The 23,705-nt window shown below is 41.1% G+C and overlaps 1 long non-coding RNA gene across 1 annotated transcript in view; it reads left to right on the top strand.

Moving 5' to 3' along the window:
• Window positions 1-5,308: 5,308 nt before the first annotated feature.
• LOC121395181 overlaps window positions 5,309-23,705 on the top strand; it is a 33,293-nt gene continuing 14,896 nt past the window's right edge. Inside the window, exons 1-2 of the long non-coding RNA XR_005962327.1 lie at window positions 5,309-5,416; window positions 6,161-6,229. This is a non-coding gene — a long non-coding RNA (uncharacterized LOC121395181). The remainder of the gene's footprint in view (window positions 5,417-6,160; window positions 6,230-23,705) is intronic.

The raw sequence follows: 23,705 nt of genomic DNA, 5'->3' as shown, positions 1-23,705 counted from the left end.
TTGTATAGCCATGGGTGCAGCCATTCAAGCACAGGATACACAGTAGATAACAGATAAGTACTACTATAGTTTATATAAACAAGCTGCTGTGTAGCCATGGGGGCAGCCATTCAAGCACAGGATACACAGTAGATAACAGATAATTACTACTATAGTTTATATAAACAAACTGCTGTGTAGCTGAGGGAGGAGCCACTCAAGCACAGGATACACAGTAGATAACAGATAAGTACTACTATAGTTTATATAAACAAGCTGCTGTGTAGCCATGGGGGCAGCCATTCAAGCACAGGACACACAGTAGATAACAGATAAGTACTACTATAGTTTATATAAACAAGCTGCTGTGTAGCCATGGGGGCAGCCATTCAAGCACAGGATACACAGTAGATAACAGATAAGTACTACTATAGTTTATATAAACAAGCTGCTGTGTAGCAATGGCGAACATTTTTAAAATTGATTCCCATTTTTTGTGTAATAATAAAACAGTAACTTGTACTTGATCCCAACTAAGATATAATTAATCCTTATTGGAAGCAAAACCAGCCTATTGGGATTATTTAATGTTTACATGATTTTTTAGTAGACCTTATATATGAAGATCAAAATTACAGAAAGATCCGTTATCTGGAAACCCCCAGTTCCGGAGCATTCTGATAATAGGTCCAATACCTGGTACTGTTTCATTATTACAGAGATTTTTTTTTATGAGTTTCCAGATAACAGATCCCATCCCTGTAGTTTAAATAACATAATGAATGTGGCTGAAAGTGCAAACGCATTAAAAGGTTGTTCACCTTTACGTTAACTTTTAGTTATAGTTAAAGTTATAGTATGTCCTACTCCTAGCATATTTGCAATTGGTCTTCAATATTTTCTAGTTTCTAAATTATTTGCAATAGCTTCCTGTATATTTTCAGCTTTTAAATGGGCTTCACTGACCCTGGCAGCCAAAAACTATTGTTTTGTGTTATTTCTAATTTATATTCCTTATCTTTTCACTCAGCCTCTTTCCTATTCATATTCCAGTCTCTTATCTTAACCACTGCCTGGTTGGGCAGGTAAACAAGGTCCTAGCAACCAGATATATACCTCCCAACTGTCCTGTTCTTTGCGGGAACAGTCCCAATTTTAACAGCTCAACCGCAGTCCCCGATTGTTTCTGAAATGTCCAGACTTTTTCTTTGATCTCCTGCACGGAACAGTCAGAAAAAGATATGAAGTTTCCAATACGAGCTACTGTTTTATTATTACACAGAAAAAGGAAATATTTTTTTAAAATGTGGATTATTTGAATAAAATGGAGCCTATGGGAGATGGCCCTTCTGTAATTTGGAGCTTCCTGTATAATGGGTTTCCGGATAAAGGATCCCATACCTGTAGTTGGTGCCAGCTAAGATCTAATTAATCCTTATTGTAGGCAGCACAATCCTATTGGGTTTAATGAAGGTTACAGTTATTTTTAGTAGACTATGGGGCATATTTATCAAGGGTTGAATTTTGAATTTGGAAATTTGGAAATTTGAATTCAAAAAGACCAACCAAAATTAAGTTGAAGGGTTTTTTTGGCCGATTAGGTCCGTTTTCAATCAAATAGATCAGTTTTTGATCAAATAGGTCTGTATTCAACCAAATTCGAATCGTACGAATCAAAGTAATAGATAATTTTTTCGAATCAAAGTTTGTTTTTTTTTTGTTTTTTTATTAATTTTCACCAATTGACTCCAAATAGGTTCTAGGACGTCCCCCATAGGCTAAAACAGCAATTCGGCAGGTTTTAGATGGCGAAGTCTATTTTTTAAAGAGATAGTACATGATAAATTTCGATATTCAAATTTTAATAAAATTTTTATAAAAGTACACAAAAAATAGCTTGAAATTCTAATTTTTTTAATTCAAAAATTCACCTCGACCTTTGACAAATCTGCCCCTAAGGGTATAGTGATCCAAATTACAGAAAGACCCATTATCCATAAAAAAACCCAACCCCAAGCATTCTGGATAACAGGTCCCATGCCTGTACAATATGTTTTAGTAAAAAAAACTAAAATAAAATAAATACTATTTTTCAATCTGGCTCATTGGCTACAGAATTCTATTTATTAGAATAATAAAATATTGGAGAGGCAACGCTATAAAGAAATAAATGAGACAGGAGTAGTGATGGGCGAATTTATTCGCCAGGCGCGAATTCGCGGCGAATTTGCGCGTTTCGCCGCCAGCGAATAAATTCGCCAAACGCCCGCGAAAATTCGCGGAAAAAATTCGCCGGCGTCAAAAAACTTTTTTTCGAAAAAATGGACGCCGGCGCCAAAAACGGGCGCCGGCGTCGGAAAAACCGGCGCCGGCGTCAACAATGGGCGCTGGCATCAAAAACGAGATGCCGGCGCCGTTTCGCGAATTTTTCGCCGTTTCGCGAATTTCGCGCGAAATTCGCAAATTTTTCTGCGAAGCTAAACGGGGCAAATTCGCCCATCACTAGACAGGAGATATGGAAAAACGGATTCCCATATCATTCCCCAATAGCTCCGTTTAACACTGATTACCTTCACTAATTAGCATTATATAAAATAATCTTGCAGAAAATCGCTGATTATGGCGTAGACATCTCACTCTGTCCATCCGAGAGTTGGAAAACATAATGAGAAGAAAAACCAGTTCATTGATTGGGCCGCTTAAACAGATCATTATCAATACGAGATTTACGGGGTAATTGCTGATACTCATTATTAGATGAAGAAAGAATCGGCGGTGGGGTCGCATTTCTACTGGCAATTAAATAAATGAGGTGGAGTAAATTATACAGTGAGAATGCAGATCTGTTACTGTAGATGGAGTGTAGTTCTATATCGCTATAAATTGGGTAAGTGGCCTGACAGGGTTTGTAGTGAAAATACCGTATTGCGCAGCCATCGGCACAACATATTCCCACTTTCCACAACCTTATCCCGATCCGGCCCTGGATATTGGAACTTCTACTCAATTGTCTTTCTAGGCTTCAGTCAGTTGCAAATGCTGCTGCTAGTCTTACCCACACCATTCCAAGATTATTTGACCACGCCCATTTTTGTGGACACCCCCCCTAATTACCATGTCCATTTTACAAAATTTGGTCGGTTATGAAAGTTTGAACAAATTTCAGTGGTTTTTATGTGCTATTACAGTTGTGACCACGCCTTCTTTGTGACCACACCCCCTAATTACCATGTCCATTTTACAAAGTTTGGAAGGTTATAAAAGTTTGAACACATTTATGTTTTATCGCAGTTTTTATAATGAAGGTGATATTCAGTGCGTGTATGGTGGGAGACCATGGTGGGTCGGCACCCAAAATCCAGAACCGATTCCCAGCACCCTGGTCTCAGCTCCTGCTTCCGCCTGTAGCAGCCGCCTTTGACTTCGGGAGGAGCCCTCAGATACTCGGATGCCGCCAGGTCTTAAAACGAGAGGTGCAAGGCGAGGGGTTCTGGACAAGCAGAGGGGCACGACCAGATAGCAAAAGTCTTTGGGCAGAAGGTCCGCTGTACAAGGCGTGAGACAGATTCGTAGTCAGAACAGGCCGGGTCGGGGCAGGCAGAGTATAAGCGTAGTCAGGCAGGCAAAGGTCAAACCGGGTGATCAATCAGAAGGAATTAGCAGAAGAAGTAGTGGGTATTCAGGCAAGGGTCAGGATTCAGAAGTCAGAATAGTCAAAAAGCCAGGCAGGGTCAAATACAGGAATCAGATACAGAATCAGGAACAGGATCAGAACAAGCTCAAGCAGAAAACAAATCCTACCACGGGCAGTGTGTAAATAGAAGACTTAAAAATACTTAAAAATAAGACTTTTTAATTTTCACACCATTGCCATTATGCGCCTATAAATACAGGAGATGCGCTCCGCGATCGCCCTTACCGGCACAGAGCGGAAGGGGATACACACGGCGGTTGCCCCCGCCGAGGGGGCGGCAGGCGTCCGTGCTGTCCCCCCACTAGACCACCAGGGTGAGTTATTACAGAGACGAGTCGGCCGATATAGGCAAAAGACTAAAAGGGATACTGTCATGGGAAAAAAATTTTGCAAACAGATTTTTTTATATTTAATTTTGATATCTGACATAGGGCTAGACATATTGTCAGTTTCCCAGCTGCCCCCAGTCATGTGACTCTGATGAGCTTCAGTCACTCTTTACTGCTGTACTGCAAGTTGGAGTGATATCATCCCCCTCCCTTTCCCCCCAGCAGCCAAACAACAGAACAATGGGAAGGTAACCAGATAGCAGCTCCCTAACACAAGATAAAAGCTGCCTGGTAGATCTAAGAACAGCTCTCAATAGTAAAATCCAGGTCCCACTGAGAAACATTCAGTTACATTGAGTAGGAGAAACAACAGCCTGCCAGAAAGCAGTTCCATCCTAAAGTGCTGGCTCTTTCTGAAATCACATGATCAGGCAAAATGACCTGAGATGCACCTACACATCAATATTACAACTAAATACACTTGTTGGTTCAGGAATGACATTTTATATTGTACAGTGAATTATTTGCAGTGTAAACAGTGTCATTTAGAAATAAAAAATATATAAGGAAAATCATGACAGAATCCCTTTAAGAAAATTTTGATTGGGCGCCTTTGAAGGCACCCAAACATCGGACATTGTTAGTGCTGAATCATCAGATACAGGTAGAATCAGAGCCGGGCCAGGCCGGCCAGGCGCCCTAAGCAAACTGGCCAGCCACGGCGCCGGCTGGCAATGCGAATGCGAGAATAGACGTGCGCGCTTCGCAAATCATTATGCGTGTACGTGTGAATCAATGTGCGCAGAAGTACAAAATTAAAGAGTCAGTTGGAGAGAGGGGACTGGACATGGGGTAGACGACAGAGCTTTTGTGTCCTAGGCAGGTGCCTACTCTGCCTACCCCTAGTTCCGGCTCTGAGTAGAATTCTGTTGTTTCTCTCTGTATATCTGACCATTCAGCTCTACACGTGTGTATTGAATCGAACAATCCTTCTTGGAAACATCTTTTCCAGGAAAGGTCGTAATTGTTACCTCTATGGCCACCTTTACTCTAAAAACCAGGCAGACAGGAAGATGATTAAAAGAATGTCTAAATAGAAAGATAAATAATAAATAACATTAATGCCATTAAAGAAATAGGCCTCAGGATTCATTTGTTATGCAACTTACGCCACCAGTTCACAATTAGCATTTATCTGCTAAGATTTCATTTTAAGGTGACCTGCCCCTTTAAATATTTTATTCCTGGGAATTTGAAGGTGCATGCAGTTAAATTTATGTTCCCCTTTAATGCGCATTTGCTACGGCAGAGCTTTTAACTCACTGCTGGGGAAGCTTTTTTTCCGTCCAAATGACTGAACACAGACTGAAGCCACAATTTACATTTTGAGGATCTTCCGAACAGTCGTTGCCAGGTAACCTGCCTCCATAGGGTACAGAGCCTCCCACCCTGTGATCTGTTAACACTGCGGAACACGGAGCATCTTTCTATAAATACCCCGGTGTGAGGGATGGACTGGACTCCGTACCTTGTGTTTAAAATATTGATATGTAGTAGGTTAGCGGAGTGGTTTGTGGGCATTCCATGGGCTCGGCGTTGGCACCGTCTGCGCAGAATAATGATCCATTATGACTGCAGTGCTATTGCAGCACGTTACAGCGAGCGGAGATACCGTCATTGATATTCTGCAGTTTGCTAAGCAACGCTGATATTTTCCTTTCCACCAACCCACCCCAACACGTCAGCTAAGCATTTTTCTACGGCCCAAAGCTGCTCGTTCCTAAATAAAACACAGCTCGTAAGCTTTTGTGGTCGAACAATAAAATCCAGAAATTTCATTAAAATGCCGGTCGTAAAAAAAAAAATAAAAACTATAATATTGCAATGGTATGCGGCAGTTATGTAAAGTCTTATATAGATATTGTCTTATGTAACGCTGCTAATTACATACAGGGCACAGATTGCACATATTTTATTATTTCCAGAGGCAGTTGGGTCTTAAATATTTATTATGGCACACTGCTGTTTCTTTTAGTTCCCTATTGTGCCATGTTTGCTTTATTTCATTTTAAAGAGGGACAATACATCAGTTGTAGTTTTATTTTAAATTAAAAATATTCTTAACGAATAATTATTGCTCTTTTTGTTTCTTTTCCAGCTTAGGTTTCATTACGACTGTCCTGTAGAGTCACAATATAATTCTCTGAGACGGGGCCTGGTGAACCAGGTTTGTGGCCTTATTTAATTAGAGGCATCGTCAGTCATATCTAGATTGCTTCATACCAGGGACAGCACCCTAGTTTTTATCAGGGACTGTATACAAAATACCATGAGATTATGTTAAAGGAGAAGGAAAGGCTAAAATTAAGTACGTTTTATCAGAAAGGTCTATATAAATACACCAGTAAACCCTCAAAGTAATGCTGCTCTGAGTCCTCTGTCAAAAGAAACATCACATTTCTTTCCTTCTATTGTGTACTCATGGGCTTCTGTATCAGACTTCCTGTTTTCATCTTAAACCTCCAGGGCTAGGGCTTGAGCATGCTCAGTTTGCTCATCTGCTGTAATCTGAGACCAGAGCTATGAATGAGCAGGGAGAGACTCAGGCAGGAAGTGATGTCACACTAAGCTAATATTGCAGCTGCTATCCTAAACAAACAGAGAGAGCTTCTAGAGCTGTGGAATGGTAAAGCATTCTACAAAATAAATAGTGTTATAGCTTGCAATATTGTCGCTAATCTATTGGCAATAAACTGCTTCAGTAGCTTTCCTTCTCCTGTACCAAGTATAATTCTGCAGGGACAGTCCCTTACATTTCCTGAAATTCTGTAGAGAGCAGCACCCTAAAACTATCCAAGCATAATAATCCCCTTGTACCAAGCACAATTGAGCAGGAACAGCTGTGCAAAAAGGACCTGTGAAAAGTATGTATGCATGAGTATCCATCTATATTAAGAACAAAGCAGCAGGACCAGCCCTTCATATTGTTTTTTGACCCACACAGAGAACTACAACTGTATGGTGACTCCCCTATATTAAGCACAATGCAAGTGGAAGAAGTCCTTGACTTGACTAGGTGTTACCCAGTAGGAAGTACTCTTCAGCATGGAATTGGTAGTTTTTGGAGTATAGTGGTCCTTAAAGTGTATAGGCCTTGTTTTGGCCTATTGGGGAAATACTAATACTTTAAACCAGTAGTTCCCAAACTGTGGGCCTGGAGTTCAGCCTAAAGACCAGTTAGGGAGAATGGCCATTTGCTGTCATAGATACACCTGAACACCCAAATTGAAGGTCAGTTAGGCTGGGATTTGGAGCCAGTGGGTATTTGTGGTCCTAGATATTTTTGGAACTATGACTGATACTGTACTCATTTCATGAGCTAAGGAGGGTGTAAGATGCACCGGGAGATTGCTTAACTCCCAGTGCATCTCTCGGTGCTCAAGCGCACTTCCTGGTTGTCGCTGCCGTCATGACGCTCAACGCGAATAGGATTCAAACTTTGGCGTCAAATCTTCTTTAAAGTCCAAGTCTCCATTTTCAAAGTGCCCAAGCTAGGTTCCAGTTTACTGTTCCAGCCACAGCGTTTATTCTGTGATTGTTTTCCTGGTTTTGACTCCTGCTTGACTTCTGACTTCGATACCTGCCACCTGCTTTGAACTTTTTGCCTGATTCACTACCACGTCTCTTCTAAATCCTTGCCGGTACCTCGCTTACGGACTTGTTGTTTTGTTACACACTTTCCCTTGTGTTTTCCGCAGCAGAAAGCCCGGGGCCCCAAAAGGGTGTCGTGAACACCGGAATTCGCAGGGATCCACTGTGCATTCAGAGTTTACCCATCCCTACGCAAGGTTCCCGATAACGTCATTGTTATAGTTGGGGCCTAACCAAAGACTGGAACTTCAAAAGGGGAACTGGCCAAAAGTTTGACATTTAAGTGGGTTCAACCATAGCTTTAAATGTGAACTAAAGCTTAACTAAAGAAATAGGCTAGAAATGTTGTACATTATGTTTTGAGCTCCTATACCAGGCCAACCACAGCCCTTTAGCAGTAAAGATCTGTGTCTCCAAAGATGCCCCAGTAGCTCCCCATCTTCTTTTATGCTGATTCACTGCACATGCTCTGTGCTGCTGTCACTTACTGAGCTTAGGGACCCACTCACAATATACAGTACACATAGGGGCCGATTCACTAACTTCGAGTGAAGGATTCGAAGGTAAAAAACTTTGAATTTCGAAGTTTTTTTTTGGGCTACTTCGACCATCGAATGGGCTACTTCGACCTTCGACTACGACTTCGAATCAAAGGATTCGAAGTAAAAATCGTTTGACTATTCGACCATTCGATAGTCGAAGTACTGTCTCTTTAAAAAAAACTTCGACCCCCTAGTTCGCCATCTAAAAGCTACCGAAGTCAATGTTAGCCTATGGGGAAGGTCCCCATAGGCTTGGCTAACTTTTTTTGATCGAAGGATATTCCTTCGATCGTTGGATTAAAATCCTTCGAATCGTTCGATTCAAAGGATTTTATCGTTCGATCGAAGGAATTGTCCTTCGATCGTTCGATCAAACTATCTGCGCTAAATCCTTCGACTTCGATATTCGAAGTCAAAGGATTTTAATTCCTAGTCGAATATCGAGGGTTAATTAACCCTCAATATTCGACCCTTAATGAATCGGCTCCTTAGAATAGAAATGTCACAATATAAGGCTGATTAGTAATTAATACAGATAATTAATACATGGCAGCACAGAAACCAGTGCAATTAGCATCAGAATTTAATAATCAGCAAACCTGTAGCATCAGCTTATATTACAGCCAGGGAAGCTCATTTTCTGCTGGATAATTAGTGACGAGCCCTAAGCTTAGCTTCTCAACAGCCAATCAGAGCCCACTGAGCATGTGAGTGTCACAGACACTTTCCAAGATGGTGACCCCCTGTGACAAGTTTGAAGTCCTGGATCATTGCTGCTATTGACAAGCTCAAACTTTAGTCTGGTGCAATAAATTCACTATATCAAATATGGCATTTTTGGCCATATTCATTTTCAGGGTTTAGTTCTCCTTTAAAGACAAGAACCATTAAAGCCAACTTGACACCCTAAAAGTTGTCATAACGGATTCAGGATTCACTTCATAGTCGTCAATAGGCGTCAGTAGAGCAAATGCACCAAGTAACCCACCAACCCCCCTTCACCAACCCTATTGTTTTCCTTGTTGGAATGTGTAGAAAATTGCCTGATAAGCGCATTTACTGTAAATGCTCAAACAAATTAAGTACTAAATACAGTCCAATACATTTCAAGCTCATGCAGATAAAAAAATCCTGCATGATGGGAGTAACATGGTAAATACTGTATAAATAGAGCTTGACTATTTCTCCCCCATAAACATAAATGCTTCTTCTATTTATGTGTACATCATAAATCACAAGAAAAGGCCGAGGGTTTTATGTAGAAGTAGCTCTCACAGTTTCAGCATGAAAATAAATATATTGTAAAATGATTGTTCCGCCGCAAGGCAATTTCTTCTGAAGTCTGAAAAAATTGTTCTGCCTGAAGAATTTTATTTGGAGTGTCAAGGGCATTATGACATGGTAACATATGGCAAGTCATGTAGAGACGACTTCATCTGGTATCAGCCTCAGAATATACATGGTATAGACCAGAAATAGAGTTTATGGGAGACATTGCGTAATGCAGATAACAGGTTTCCGAATAATGAATCCCCATACCTTTACCTAAATACCCACCCTTATCCAAGGCTAATTTAGGGAGCATTGATGACATACTGCCTGCCCCATGGCAAGTGAGAAGAACAGGGTTTGCTGATGTTCCACTCCTTCTTAATCATGGGAAAGGTACAGGGTGTAGACACATCTTCAGCAGAAATGCTTTCTATATTACTTACTTACTTAATCCTGTGTCTCCCACTGGAGCAAAGGGCCTCAACAAATGTGTGCCACCGGTTTCTGTCCTGGGCGATTTATTCTATCTCAGTCCACGATGTCCCTGCTTTCTTTATTTCCTCTTCCACACTTTGTCTCCAAGTTGTCTTTGGTCTTCCTCTTTTCCTGCTGCCTTGAGGATTCCACTTTAAGGCCTCCTTCTCAATTGATTTATCCTTGCGAAGGGTATGGCCAATTCATCTCCACTTTCTCCGTTTGATCTGTAAGTCCACTTGTTGTTCTCGGGTTCTCTCCCACAGCTCTTTATTTGAAGTTATATTCGGCCACCAGATGTTTAATATTCTTCGGAGGCAGCTGTTTATAAAAGTTTGGAGGCTTTTTGTTATCTCCACTGTCACCTTCCATGTCTCACATCCATGCAGGAGGACAGTCTTCACGTTACTCTGGAATATTCTCAGTTTAGATTTCATGGAAATATCTTTGGATCTCCAAATTTGATGCACTTGTACAAAGGCTGCATTTGCCTTCTTAATTCGGCTTTTGGTATCAGCACTGGCACCACCATCCATTGTCATCAGGCTGCCCAGATACTGGAACTCCGTCACAGTTTCTATGTGTTTCTCATGGACCTGGAACTTCTGGTTGGGGTCTACCTTGCTGTTTAATCGCATCTCTTTGGTTTTCTTGCAGTTTATTTTCAGTCCCACCTTCCTGCTCTCTTCTAGTAGATGAGCTAACATTACTTCCATATGTTGGTAATTTTGGGAGAGTAAGCAGATATCGTCTGCGAAGTCAAGATCTTCTATGTATTGTGTCAGCCCCCATTGTAGTCCAGTTCTATTTCCGAGGCATGACTTCCTCACGACTAAGTCCATTACTATCAAGAAGATAGTGGGGGAAAGGGTACATCCCTGTTTCTTTCTATATAAGCACTAATAAATTCGTCATGTGCGAAATCCGGCAAATTTCTGCATTTCACCACGGCGAATAAATTTGAAAATCTGTGGCGAATATTCGCCTGCATCAAAAATTTTTGAACATGCGACAAGTCGCTCGTGTGAAAAAACGTTGCGCATCAACATTATTTGGACGCCCATTGACTTTAACGCCAGCATCAAAATTCGAGTTTGTGAATTTTTCAGTGTTTCACAAATTTCACAGGAAATTCTCAAACTTTTCGGGGAAGCGAAACTAGAGAAATTCGCCCCTCACTAAGCACTAAGGGTGAGCCCTTGCACCCTTATTATAACCTACAGAGCTTATATGTTATTCGTTATGCAAATGTAAGCCCTATTACCCAGAGTCGGACTGGACAATTGTGGGCCCACAGGGTTCCAAACTTCGGGGGCCCCCAAGCACATGCGAGAACCTACATTGTTGTTTTGGTGGCCGGCAAATCAGGATAGTGGGTCTAGGCCTGCTATTATCTTATTTAAGCTTGAATAGCTGCCCCCAACACTCATTATTTTGTTAGCCCTCAAAATTCAGCTACATCTAAAATTAAATGAAATATTGGGATGTCTTGGTGATATTGGGACTCTGCTATTGGTGCCAATGTGTATTTAAGTTTTCATTTAGGACAGTTCTCAACAGTAGACAACTGCTCTCCAACCCCTTGGATGTTGCTCCCAGTGGCCTCAAATCAGGAGCTTATTTTTGAATTCCAGGCTTGGAGGCAAGTTTTGGTTGTATAAAACACAGATGTACTCCTGTAGGCTGCCAGTCCACATAGGGACGACAAATGGCCAATCACTGCACTTTTTTGGCATCTCCAGGACTTTTTTCATGCCTGTGTTCCTACTCAACTCTTTTTACATTTGAATGTGGCTCAGGGATAAAAAAAGGTTGGGGATCCCTGATTTAGGAGATAACCTAGGACAAACTTGTACAGGTGCCTTGAGCTAAGGTAAAGGGGATATAAATAATGCATTTGAGTGAGGTTCTTGGTATGCTTGATAAAGGGGGTCACCCAAAAACGTTGCAGGCTGCAATTCACTAAATACATTAGCAAGGTTTAACCTGCTAGCAGTACCTGTGTGCCTGTGAATTCTTTTGGATCCATTGGAAGGGGGGACGCCGATTCCTCCATTGCTGTGCACCAGGGTGTGCGAGTGCAACCTGATTTCTCCCCTTTGAGCGAGGTTCTGCCATAATGATTACACACTGTAGTACAAGAATCCATTGAGTCCCCTTATGAAATAACCTACCGTGGTCTTTTTTGTTAGTGACAGAACATCTTCATAGATGCACAAGTTCAGAATGATCTTCAGAACGTTAGTTGTTCATGTTCGTCTGTACAGATTATTTCATCCATAACCCGTCTCCCATTTCCCCCATAAAACTACCAACTTAAAAAAAAGTTGAACAATAAATAAAAAATGACTTAGAAACGGTGGAAATCACTAACTGGTGCAAAGTAAGTAAGCAGTTCTCATCCAGAAGTCTCAACCCAATGTCTCACTGCTCAGTTCTACTTTGAGAATTGAAGGAGAGTAACTGTTCAGTATTTCCTAACACTCAATCAAATACAGTACTTATTAATACTTACTTATTATTTTTTTTTTTTTTTCAAATACGTATTTTAACTGAATATATAAAATAAATATGTAGCCAGTGGCGTAACTACAATGCGTCGTGCTCCCCTGCAAAAAAATCTTCAGAAGGGCCCGGCGCACTCCAATCCCCATCCTCCCACCTACTTCCACGCCTCTGCCACACCCATATCCCACCTCCAGTCCACCCACTCCCCGCCCACTCCCTGTCCGACTTGCATCCTAGGTAAAGGAGCGGCTGGGAGGAGGGGGGGTTATTAGCTATAGAGAAGCAGTTCCCACAGACTGGCCCCCCCTGTTCCACGGGCCCCCCTGGGACTGCGAGATCTACTTGCTCTGTAGTTACACCACTTTTGCACAGTTGCACACACACACACACTGTCAGGTATGTGATCGGCGCACCAGAGGGATCCGGAGTGGGGCCCTATGCAGCAGCCCCGGTGGGTTTAGGGCCCCCCAGTCCGACCCTGAACTAAGATATAATGAATTTTTATTGGAAGCAAAGCCATCCTATTGGTTTTAATTGCTACATGACTTTCTAGTAGACGTAAGGTAAAAAGATCCAAATTACAGAAAGATCTGTTATCCAGAAAACCCCAGGTCCCAATCATTCTTGATAGCAGGGCCTGTACAATGCAGCCCTGGACCTTCCCACAGTGACTGCAGAGGAGTCTGGTCCCCTCTCCAACTACCTCGGCATCACCGCTAGATTTAGCTGCAAGTATCCAGCAGCAGACTGAGGTTTTTGTTTTTGTTTGAGAGTGGCCACATTTTTATGATTATGAAAAAAGTGCAGCAACCTGCAGCAGAGACCATTTAAGATTAAAGACAGATGCAAAGGGCAAAAAAATATCAGATTGCCTCCCTTTTTTTTTCCTCTTCATACTCTACCTTCCACTTCTTAAATGACCACTAATCTTTTTAATTCTTCACCAGTGACATAAACAGACAAGGATGGACTGCAACTGAAGGGCCCTCTTCCCAGCACCCATTGTCCAACCTTGACCTCCACCCATGCTGCTTACCTCCTCCAACATTTGCCTCTACTGGGTCAGGGCAGGGGAAAGGCTACGTACAGGGCGGTGGAGTCAGCTGGGTCCAGGGGGTCCTTGAGGTATAGGGACCCCATGAGGCCCAAATAATGGACAATTTCAACATATATTGGTAAAATAGGGCAATCTCTGATATGTTGGGGCCATAAAATTAATTTGCTGTGGGCCCAGTAATATCTAGTTACTCCACTGGCTGGGTCACCGGGGTCCATCTTTATTTCTCTGGTATCCTTGTGGCCCAGTCTAATGCTGTAATCAGGGGTCTTGTTTATCCATGGCTCTCTACAGAAGTACAGAATGATAAGATTCTGCACATGACATTTGGACCCATACAAACTTTACATTTAAAATAAAATATTTCCACTTAATGGTGTTTCCGATCCAGTAAGAACAATGTACACTGCACACTTAGTGTTTTCTGAATGACGTGGAAGTGCCATATATAGAACAAATAGTACAAATGTGTTCCACGCTCACAGTAGCTGCTCTTGTATTTGTGCCCCTAAAGAAGAAAGTGTTAAGTCACATTGCGAAATTACTAGAAACGTTTACTGTTAATGGTAATTCAGGCGCCCCAGACCCCCCTTACAGGAAACGCACATACATCTCAGGTCAAATCATACTCACACATTTGCTGCAGCTGTATAATGTAATGTATAGGATCTAATGGCATTGCCCTCTCTGTTATTAGGAAAGCGATGCAGCATATTTAATAGACTTTTAATGGTTATCGGATGCGTTAGTATCAGCAGTTATTTCTTTCAGTGCAGTTGAAGATGCGTGGGGAACAATTCTTCAGGCTTAAAGGGATACTGTCATGGGAAAAAATTTTTTTTTCAAAATAAATCAGTTAATAGTGCTGTTCCAGCAGAATTCTGCACTGAAATCCATTTCTCAAAAGAGCAAACAGATTTTTATATATTCAATTTTGAAATCTGACATGGGTCTAGACATATTGTCAATTTCCCAGCTGCCCCAAGTCATGTGACTTGTGCTCTGATAAACTTCAGTCACTCTTTACTGCTGTACTGCAAGTTAGAGTGATATCACCCCCCCCCCCCCGTAGCCTAACAAAAGAACAATGGGAAGGTGGCGAGATAACAGCTCCCTAACACAAGATAACAGCTGCCTGGTAGAACAACACTCAATAGTAAAAACCCATGTCCCACTGAGACACATTCAGTTACATTGAGAAGGAAAAACAGCAGCCTGCCAGAAAGCAGTTCCATCCTAAAGTGCAGGCACAAGTCACATGACTGGGGGCAGCTGGGAAATTGACAAAATGTCTAGCCCCATGTCAGATTTCAAAATTGAATATAAAAAAGTCTGTTGAGAAATGGATTTCAGTGCAGAATTCTGCTGGAGTAGCACTATTAACTGATGCGTTTTGAAAAAAACATGTTTTCTGATGACAGGATCCCTTTAACTCTAAGGGGCAGATTCACTAACTGACGAAAGTCACCAGCGACCGCTTCGCAGCCATCGCTACTAGGGCTGGCCGAATTTTTTCGCCTCGTTTTGCCGAAAAAATGACGCCCATAGACTTGAATGGAGACGTGCGTCAAAAAAAAAAAAGACGCGTGACAAAATAATTTCGCTGCCCGACAAATTTTTTTTGACGCCCATAGACTTTAATGGCCGTCTGCGACATTTCGCCGACGAAACGGTCAAATTCGCCCATCCCTGATCGCTACAGTTCGCCAGGTGAAAATTCGCTCAGACAACAGTAATTCACTAAAATGCAGAGTTTCGTCATGGGCGCCAAATGCTGGTGACTTTTCGCTAGCGTTACTTAGGCAATGCGAACAAATTTTGCTTTGCGCGAATTTAATATAGCTTATGCAAACCCGGAAACTGTGTAGCGACCACTTCTGACAGTGGAAGACCGTTTGCGAATGTTATAGTTAGTGCCAATGCGCAGTCAATGTAGTAAAACTTCTTACTGAAAAAGTCATTGGGGCTCATTTATAAACTTCGTATAAGTCAGATTGGTTCGCACAGTGAATATATTTTCCCTGCGCACGGTTAGATTCATAAAGCTGAATAAGAGTGGACAAACAGAATTGCAATTTTTTTTTCACAATGCGAATGTCTATAACAGCTTTTTAAATATGTCAAAAATCGTAAATTTGCGAACATTTATTCTGCGTTTGAATTATGCCACAACTTTGGTGGCGGAGAAAATATTCTCAAAACAGTTTTGCAATTTGAGAATTTAAGTTAATGTCAACGCTATTTTCACGCACCGTGAGCGAACTCACGCAAACCTCCTGCTCGTTTGGGAAGATTTATTCACAATGCGAATTCGAAAAAAACGGAAAGACGGGCAGAGCAGTGCAATATATTAGCGTTCAGGAAAAAACACGGGCAATACAACCATTTGCAATACTAATATGCGATGTGCGAACTTTATAAATGACCCCCATTGTGGCTGCTCCAAAAGATTACGCAATAAAAATTCGCAATGCAATAAGGAACATTACATTGCGAGATGTGGATTTTTATTCTTATTGGTGCGAAATGTTTATCTCTTTGCGACTTTAATTACATTCCCCTCTTTGTGTTTTTTTTTTATTTTGGGAATGTGTTTGCCTATTAATAAGGTAGACATGTCCTTTGTCACGGGTTGGCGTAAAACTGTGCCGAGACGCTTCACCATCTCGTCCCAGAATGGTTGTATTATTGGACATGACCAGAAGATGTGAGAAAGCAAAGCTACTTCCCCGCATCCCCTCCAGCAGTCTGGTGAATGATCTGGAAATAGTCTATTCAGTTTTTAGGGGGGGGTATGATACCAGAACATCTATATGTTCCTTCTGTTTGACGCATGTCACTAGACCTTTGGAATTGAGCAGGTCCCACTTGTCATCTGTTAGAGGTTAAGGCAATATATTGTTGCATTTCAGCAGATATGAATGATATACTAGGGCAGTGATCCCCAACCAGTAGCTCGTGAGTAACATGTTATTCACCAACCCCTTGGATGTTGCTCCCAGTGGCTTCAAAGCAGATGCTTATTTTTCAATTCCAGGCTTGAAGGAAACTTTTGGTTGCATAAAAAACAGTTGCATTGCCCAATAGAGCTTTCTGTAGGCTTATAGACCACATAGGGGCTACCAAATAGCCAATTACAGCCCTTTGTTGGCATCCTCAGGAACTATTTTCATTCTTCTGTTGCTCCCCAACACTTTTTACATTTGAATGTGGCTAACGGGTGAAAAAGGTTGGGGATCCCTGTACTAGGGTCTCTTGTAGAATATTATATATCCTGGATATTAGTCCCTTATGTCAGAGGCCTTCTCTGGCTTTCTTTTCAAATGAGGTTGGTGTGTTAGTCAATGTTTTATCTCTATATGGGGCAACAAAATGTGGGATTTGCACAGTGCCGGATTTAACTTGCCTTTGTGCCCACAATGCCACTGGAATACAAAATGCTGAATTGTGGGGAGAAAAAACAGGGCAATTGCACTTGAAATTTCTTAATGTTCACTACACATATGTGATCCCTATTGACTTGAAGCTAGAATGATCTGGAATGTTCTAAAAGCTGAGATGATGTTGTGTTTATATTAACCCCCACTGTGGTTCATAGAAAGCTGGCCCACCTCAAGGTGGGCATATAGGGAGAGATCCGCTCGTTTGGCGACATCACCAAACGAGCGGATCTCTCCCCTATATGCCCACCTTGAGGTGGGCAATATCGAGCTGATCCGATCGTGGGCCCAACGATCAGATCCTAACGAATGGGAACGGACGGTCGGATCGCGGGACCGTATCAACGAACAGATGCGGCCGTGATCCGACGGGATTTTTAGTCCCATCCAATTGAGATCTGCCGACTTCCGGCCAGATCTCGATGGGGGAAGCCCCTCGGGGGGCCCCATACACGGGCCAATAATCGGCCTGTGTATGGCCACCTTAAGGCAAAAACATGGATGTACTGTATTGTGTTTTCCTATAACGCTGAAGCTCAAATACCTATACTATGCGTTTCTATCACCTTGGACAAAACAAAATACTGTTTTGATAGAAATTTGTTACCCTTTATGTCAGCCTGCAAAGAGATTATATTGACCTTTTGTGACATTTGAAAGCATCAGCGGTATCTGGACTGTATATTGATTTCAGATTGGCTTTAAAAATGGAAACATGAGTCTGTACCTTAAGTAAATGCATAACGTAAGCTCCATCCGGAGGGGGTAAGGTAGAAATAATACAACGTGTCTCACATCGCTAGGAAACCAAATTATAAGGACTAAGCGGTAGGTTATGACCATGTGGTTACCATGGTTCATGTAATGACACAGAAAGGACGAATGGATCTATACTTATAGCTTATGGATAAAAATATATTCACATAGATTTTATTATTGATTTACAGTTACAAGTTAAAAATACAATAAGAACTTCGTTATGACGTAGAGTTTCTTCTCGCATGTGTCTTGCTTCTCTCTCTACAGCATTTGCCACTTGAATCCATTAACCTTAATTAGGGATGCACAAAATCCAGGATTCAGTTCGGGATTCGGACAAGATTTGGCCTTTTTCAGCAGGATTCGGCCGAATCCTTCTGCCCAGCCGAACCGAATCCTAATTTGCATATGCAAATTAGGGTTTGGATTCGGTTCAGTATTCGACTGAATCTTTCGCAAAGGATTCGGGGGTTCGGCCGAATCCAAAAAAGTGGATTCGGTGCATCCCTAACCTTAATGTTATTTTGGTGCTTTATCATATCTCCCAGCTGTCCCATTTTACACGGGACAGTCCCGATTTTGACAGCTCAACTCACAGACCCGGCTTCGTTTTTGAAATGTCCCGACTTTCTCTTTGATCTCCTGCACTGAAAAAGATACAAAGTTTCTAACTTAATTGGCTTTTGGCTAGGGATGCACCAAATCCACTATTTGGGATTCGGCTGAATCCCCGAATCCTTGGTGAAAGATTTAGCCGAATACCGAACTGAATCCGAATCCAAATTTGCATGTGCAAATTAGGGGCAGGAAAGGAAAAATTGGAAAAAACCCTTCTTTTGTGATGAAAAGTCACATGATGTCCCTACCTGCTCCTAATACATATGCAAATTAGGATTTGGATTCGGCCAGGCACAAGGATTCAGCCAAATCCGAATTCTGCTGAACAAGACCGAATCCCGAACCAAATCCTGGATTCGGTGCATCCATACTTCATACTTCATCCAACACTTTAAGATAAGGTAGTCTCTTGGGGAAACTGTGATTTGCAGCTTAAAGGGCAATTCACTGTAATAACACATTAAAACCACAGAAATGTGTTCAAACTTTCATAACCTGCCAAATTTTGTAAAATGGACATGGTAATTAGGTGGGCGTGGCCCCAAACAGGCGTGGTCAAAAATGTTTGCCGCGCTGCAAATTTTTTTGTCCCTCTTTCTATTTGCAAAATGTTGGGAGGTCTGCTTTATGGCTCTGGTTGGCTGTAGGTTGATACAGAAATACAGAAATGTAAATATTCTAATGCTCTCATTGGCTAAAGGGTTGTTCCAAAGATGGACCAGTTCTGTTATATGGTCATTTCCAGTCAAACTGGTCGTTGGCCCATTTGTAGGCCCCCCCCCCAACAAAGAACTTGGTCATTCAAATCAAGGCTGGCTTAAAGGAATTGTTCAGTGTAAAAATAAAAACTTGGTAAATAGACTGTGCAAAATAAAAAAAATGTATCTATTATAGTTAGTTAGCCAAAAATGTTATGTATAAAGGCTGGAGTGACTGATTGTGTAACATAATAGCCAGAACACTACTTCCTGCTTTTCAGCTCTCTAACTCTGAGTTAGTCAGTGACTAGGGATGTAGCGAACTGTTCTGCGGCGAACTTGTTCGCGCGAACATCGGCTGTTCGCGTCCGCCGCAAGTTCGCGAACGTCGCGCGACGTTCGCCAATAGGCGTTCGCGTCAAAATCGTTCGACCATTCGACCATTCGATCGCTAAAATCGAACGATTTTCGTTCGATTCGAAAGAAAATCGTTTGATCGAACGATTAAAAATCCTACGATCGTTCGAATCGAACGATTTTCGGATGTTCGAAGTTCGCGAACAGTTCGCGAACTGTTCGCATTTTTTTCCGGTGTTCGCGAACTGCGTTCGCGAACACATACTCGGCGGTTCGCTACATCCCTATCAGTGACTATAAGGGGGGCCACATGGGACATAACTGTTGCTTTTGAATCTGAGCTGAATTTTGAGGATCAATTGCAAAGTCACTGAACAGTTATGTCCCACTGGCCCTCCATTTAGTCACTGACTCCCGAAAAGACTTAATAAAATCGTAAAAATATTCAAATCATACAGATTTTCGGCAGGTTTAAAGTATAGTCGATAGGGGTAGTACATTATAAATTTCGAAATTCGATTTTTTTTTAAAAAACTCGAATTAAATTCTAACTATACCCTAATCAAATTACATTAAAATAAACTCAAACATTAGAATTCAAAAATTAGAATTTTCACTTCAACCCTTGATAAATCTGCCCCTAAAAGTCTGACTAGAAAAAATTGGCCTTTAATAAATAAACCCCTTAGTAAATATACTACATATAGTTTTATGTTACTATCTCGTCACCTAGTCCTTCAGGTGGTCCTACTGTTCCCATTTTGATCTTCTGCCTTCATCTAGTTCTGCTGCTCTCACCTTACTCCAATACCCCACAGTGTCCTTTAGGTAGTCCTACTGTCCATATCTTGAACTACTATTCCCAGACAATGGCCATGTGAGGGGTTCACACACAGTGAGTAACCACAGGTGTACCCTGCCCAGACAGAGGTGATGGTGAATGGTAGCTGCAGGGAGCATAGTCAATCAAGTATTAACATGACAGTTTCTTCCATAACTGAATCACCTTTAGTGAATACTGACTTACTTTCAGTAACTGGTCCTACTGCTGCCTTTTTGTTGTATTGTCACAATTTTGTCCTACTTATGTCACCTTTCCTTTAGGTGGTCCTACTGTTCCCATCTTGATCTTCTGCCTTTGTTTAATTCTACTACTGCCACCTTGTTCTACTGCCCCCATCTTGTCCTACTACTGCCACCTTGTTCTACTGCCCCCATCTTGTCCTACTACTGCCATCTTGTTCTACTGCCCCCCATCTTGTCCTACTACTGCCATCTTGTTCTACTGCCCCCCATCTTGTCCTACTACTGCCATCTTGTTCTACTGCCCCCCATCTTGTCCTACTACTGCCACCTTGTTCTACTGCCCCCATCTTGTCCTACTACTGCCACCTTGTTCTACTGCCCTCATCTTGTCGTACTACTGTCACCTTGTTCTACTGCCCCTGTCTTGTTCTACTACTGCCACCTTGTTCTACTGCCCCCATCTTGTCCTACTACTGCCACCTTGTTCTACTGCCCCCATCTTGTCGTACTACTGCCACCTTGTTCTACTGCCCCATCTTGTCCTACTACTGCCATCTTGTTCTACTGCCCCCCATCTTGTCCTACTACTGCCATCTTGTTCTACTGCCCCCCATCTTGTCCTACTACTGCCATCTTGTTCTACTGCCCCCCATCTTGTCCTACTACTGCCACCTTGTTCTACTGCCCCCATCTTGTCCTACTACTGCCACCTTGTTCTACTGCCCCCATCTTGTCGTACTACTGCCACCTTGTTCTACTGCCCCATCTTGTCCTACTACTGCCACCTTGTTCTACTGCCCCCCATCTTGTCCTACCACTGCCACCTTGTTCTGTTACTCTCATCTTGCTCTATTGTACCTGTTATCCCCCATTCTTCCTAACAAAATCTTCTGCTGCGGGCACATACACTATGTGGGGGGGGGGAGTAATAGCAAGTATTACTTAAAATGGTATTTTTGCACCTACTCAGGAGTTCCAATAAATATTTTGTCTCAAAAAACCCTTTGTGATTATGAGATTTTATTACATACACTCCGAACAACAGCCATTTGCGAAACTTTGCGGGGAAGTCGTTGACGTCTGTAATTGGCCAAAAAGGTAACATTTGCAAAGGTGTGTGTGAAAGTTTTTTGGGCTAATGACACATATTACATTCCCCCCCTCTATAGACAGCTCTTATGGCAGGTCTTACAGTTCCCCTTAGCACAGAATACGCGTGTTCGGCTTGTAAAATGTATTTGAATCACACAAGTAATTCATATTCAGCAGAGCAAAAGAAAACTGCTCAGCAAAACAGGATCTCTGATGTACAGTAATTAAATCAAAGCACTTACTTAAATGATGGTTTAACCTTACAAGATTCACATGTGTGTTAAATGCAATAAAAGTGATATATTTTATGTAAATGACTTTAATTCAATTGATGTAAAAGCACCTTATACATAACATTTAGAATTAATGAGCCCTAGGGAGCTGCTGTATTTGCTGAATAAATGTTTATTCTAAGTAATGGATCAAAATGATACACAGGAGAAGAGTTTTCTCTGTACAACTCAGTGTATATTACTAGACATATTGGAGCAGGATAGTATGGGCCCAATAATATGGCTTATTGTTTATTATAGCCCAGTAACTTTCTTATTATAGTTACGTTGCCATTCTCTATAGTGACATTAGATATAGATTCTGGAGCAGTGATATTTGTTACTGAATATGGGCTCACTGACCTATGCTACTGATCAGCGTCAGACTGGGGTCCGCACTTATAGTGATGGGCGAATGTCTCCTGTTTCACCGAAAAAATCGTGAATTTCCAGCAAAATTCCCGAAACTGCGAAAAATGTGCAAAACTCAAAAATAAACTTCATTGTTAAAGTCAATGGTTAAAGCGTTGACGTGCTGCGGTTTTGACGCAAGCATCTTTTCGTACGTGCGTCCAAATTTTTTTGACGCCAGTGAACTTTTGCGGGAGTTTCGCAAATTTATTTGCCAGTGGCAAAAAACGGAAATTCGATTATGATCATTACTGGCCAGTGACATTCTCTACTAATTTTGGGCCAGTGGCGCACTCTACTAATTATGGGACAGTGAAATGGAGGCTCATTTTTTGAAGGTCGAATTTTAGCGGTTTTAAAGCTTTTGTGAAACCACGACTAAACTCACAAACTCTAAAACCGCGATTTTTGATTACATTTATTAAAAGTTCAGATTATGAAAAATACGAATGAAAAAAAAATATGAATACCTCGAAAACCTCGAAAAATGCAAGTTTTCAGGACAATTCCTAGCAAAGAAAATCTGAAAAAAATTCTAAGGAGCAGATTTATTAAGGTTTGAATGGTAAATTTGAATTTTCAAATTTTTCTTGGCGTCAAAACTCACAAATTCGAATTTAAAAGCACGACCTCGAATGTAAATTTGAATGTGAGATTTATCACACCTCAACCATGGAATCAGTTCTAATTCGAATATTCACTACCTAAAACCTGTCAAGTTAATTTACAAGTCAATGGCAGGACATTGAATGAGGTCCATTGAACCATTTGAATATGTTTTTTTCGGAGGAAAAAAAATTGATTTGGGACTATTCGAATATTAGACGTTTGAGATTTATCATAAATAAACTTCCATTTGAGTTGTGAGTACATTCAAATTTATTAGAGTAAAAAAAAAATTCACATAAATTCGAAATTTGACCTTTGATAAACAACGCCTCTAAAAGTCTGAATTGATTTAAAATGGTCCAAAAGATTTGCACAACTCCCTTTGACTTCAATATGATCTTGACAGCTTCAACCTGGCAAATTTTTGAATTCATGGTTTTTACACTTGATAAATCTAGGTTTTTTTAGAGCTTTTTTAAAAAAAATTAGAAAAAACACTAATTTTTAAACATTCGTGGAAAAATCTAAATTCTATTGTCACTTAATAGACCTCCCATTTACTGGATGTTGAATTTTAGTGGTATTAAAGCTTTTAAAAACCAGGATTAAACTCTATTTCTCTAAAACCAAGAATGACATGAAAGTCATTAAAAGATCCGAATCTAAAAAGTATGAGTGGAAAAAGTATGAGTGGAAAAAACCCGGAAAAATAAAATTATTATATAGTTATGAAAATCTCTAATACCTCAAAAAATTTTACGAAAAAATATCTGAAAACCTCTTAAAGTCTGAATAGTTTAAAAAAGGTCCAATAGGATTAGAGCTGCTCCCATTGGCTTCTATAGGAACCTTGACTACTTTTGCTTGGTTTAGTTTTGTATTAGAGTTTTCATAAATTTTACACTTAAAGGGCATGT

The sequence above is a fragment of the Xenopus laevis genome, chromosome 6S, assembly GCF_017654675.1.
Source record: "Xenopus laevis strain J_2021 chromosome 6S, Xenopus_laevis_v10.1, whole genome shotgun sequence".
NCBI classification, from domain to species: Eukaryota; Metazoa; Chordata; class Amphibia; order Anura; family Pipidae; genus Xenopus; species Xenopus laevis.
Note: the sequence above shows the minus strand (reverse complement) of the source record. Positions and strands in the feature narration are given on the sequence as shown.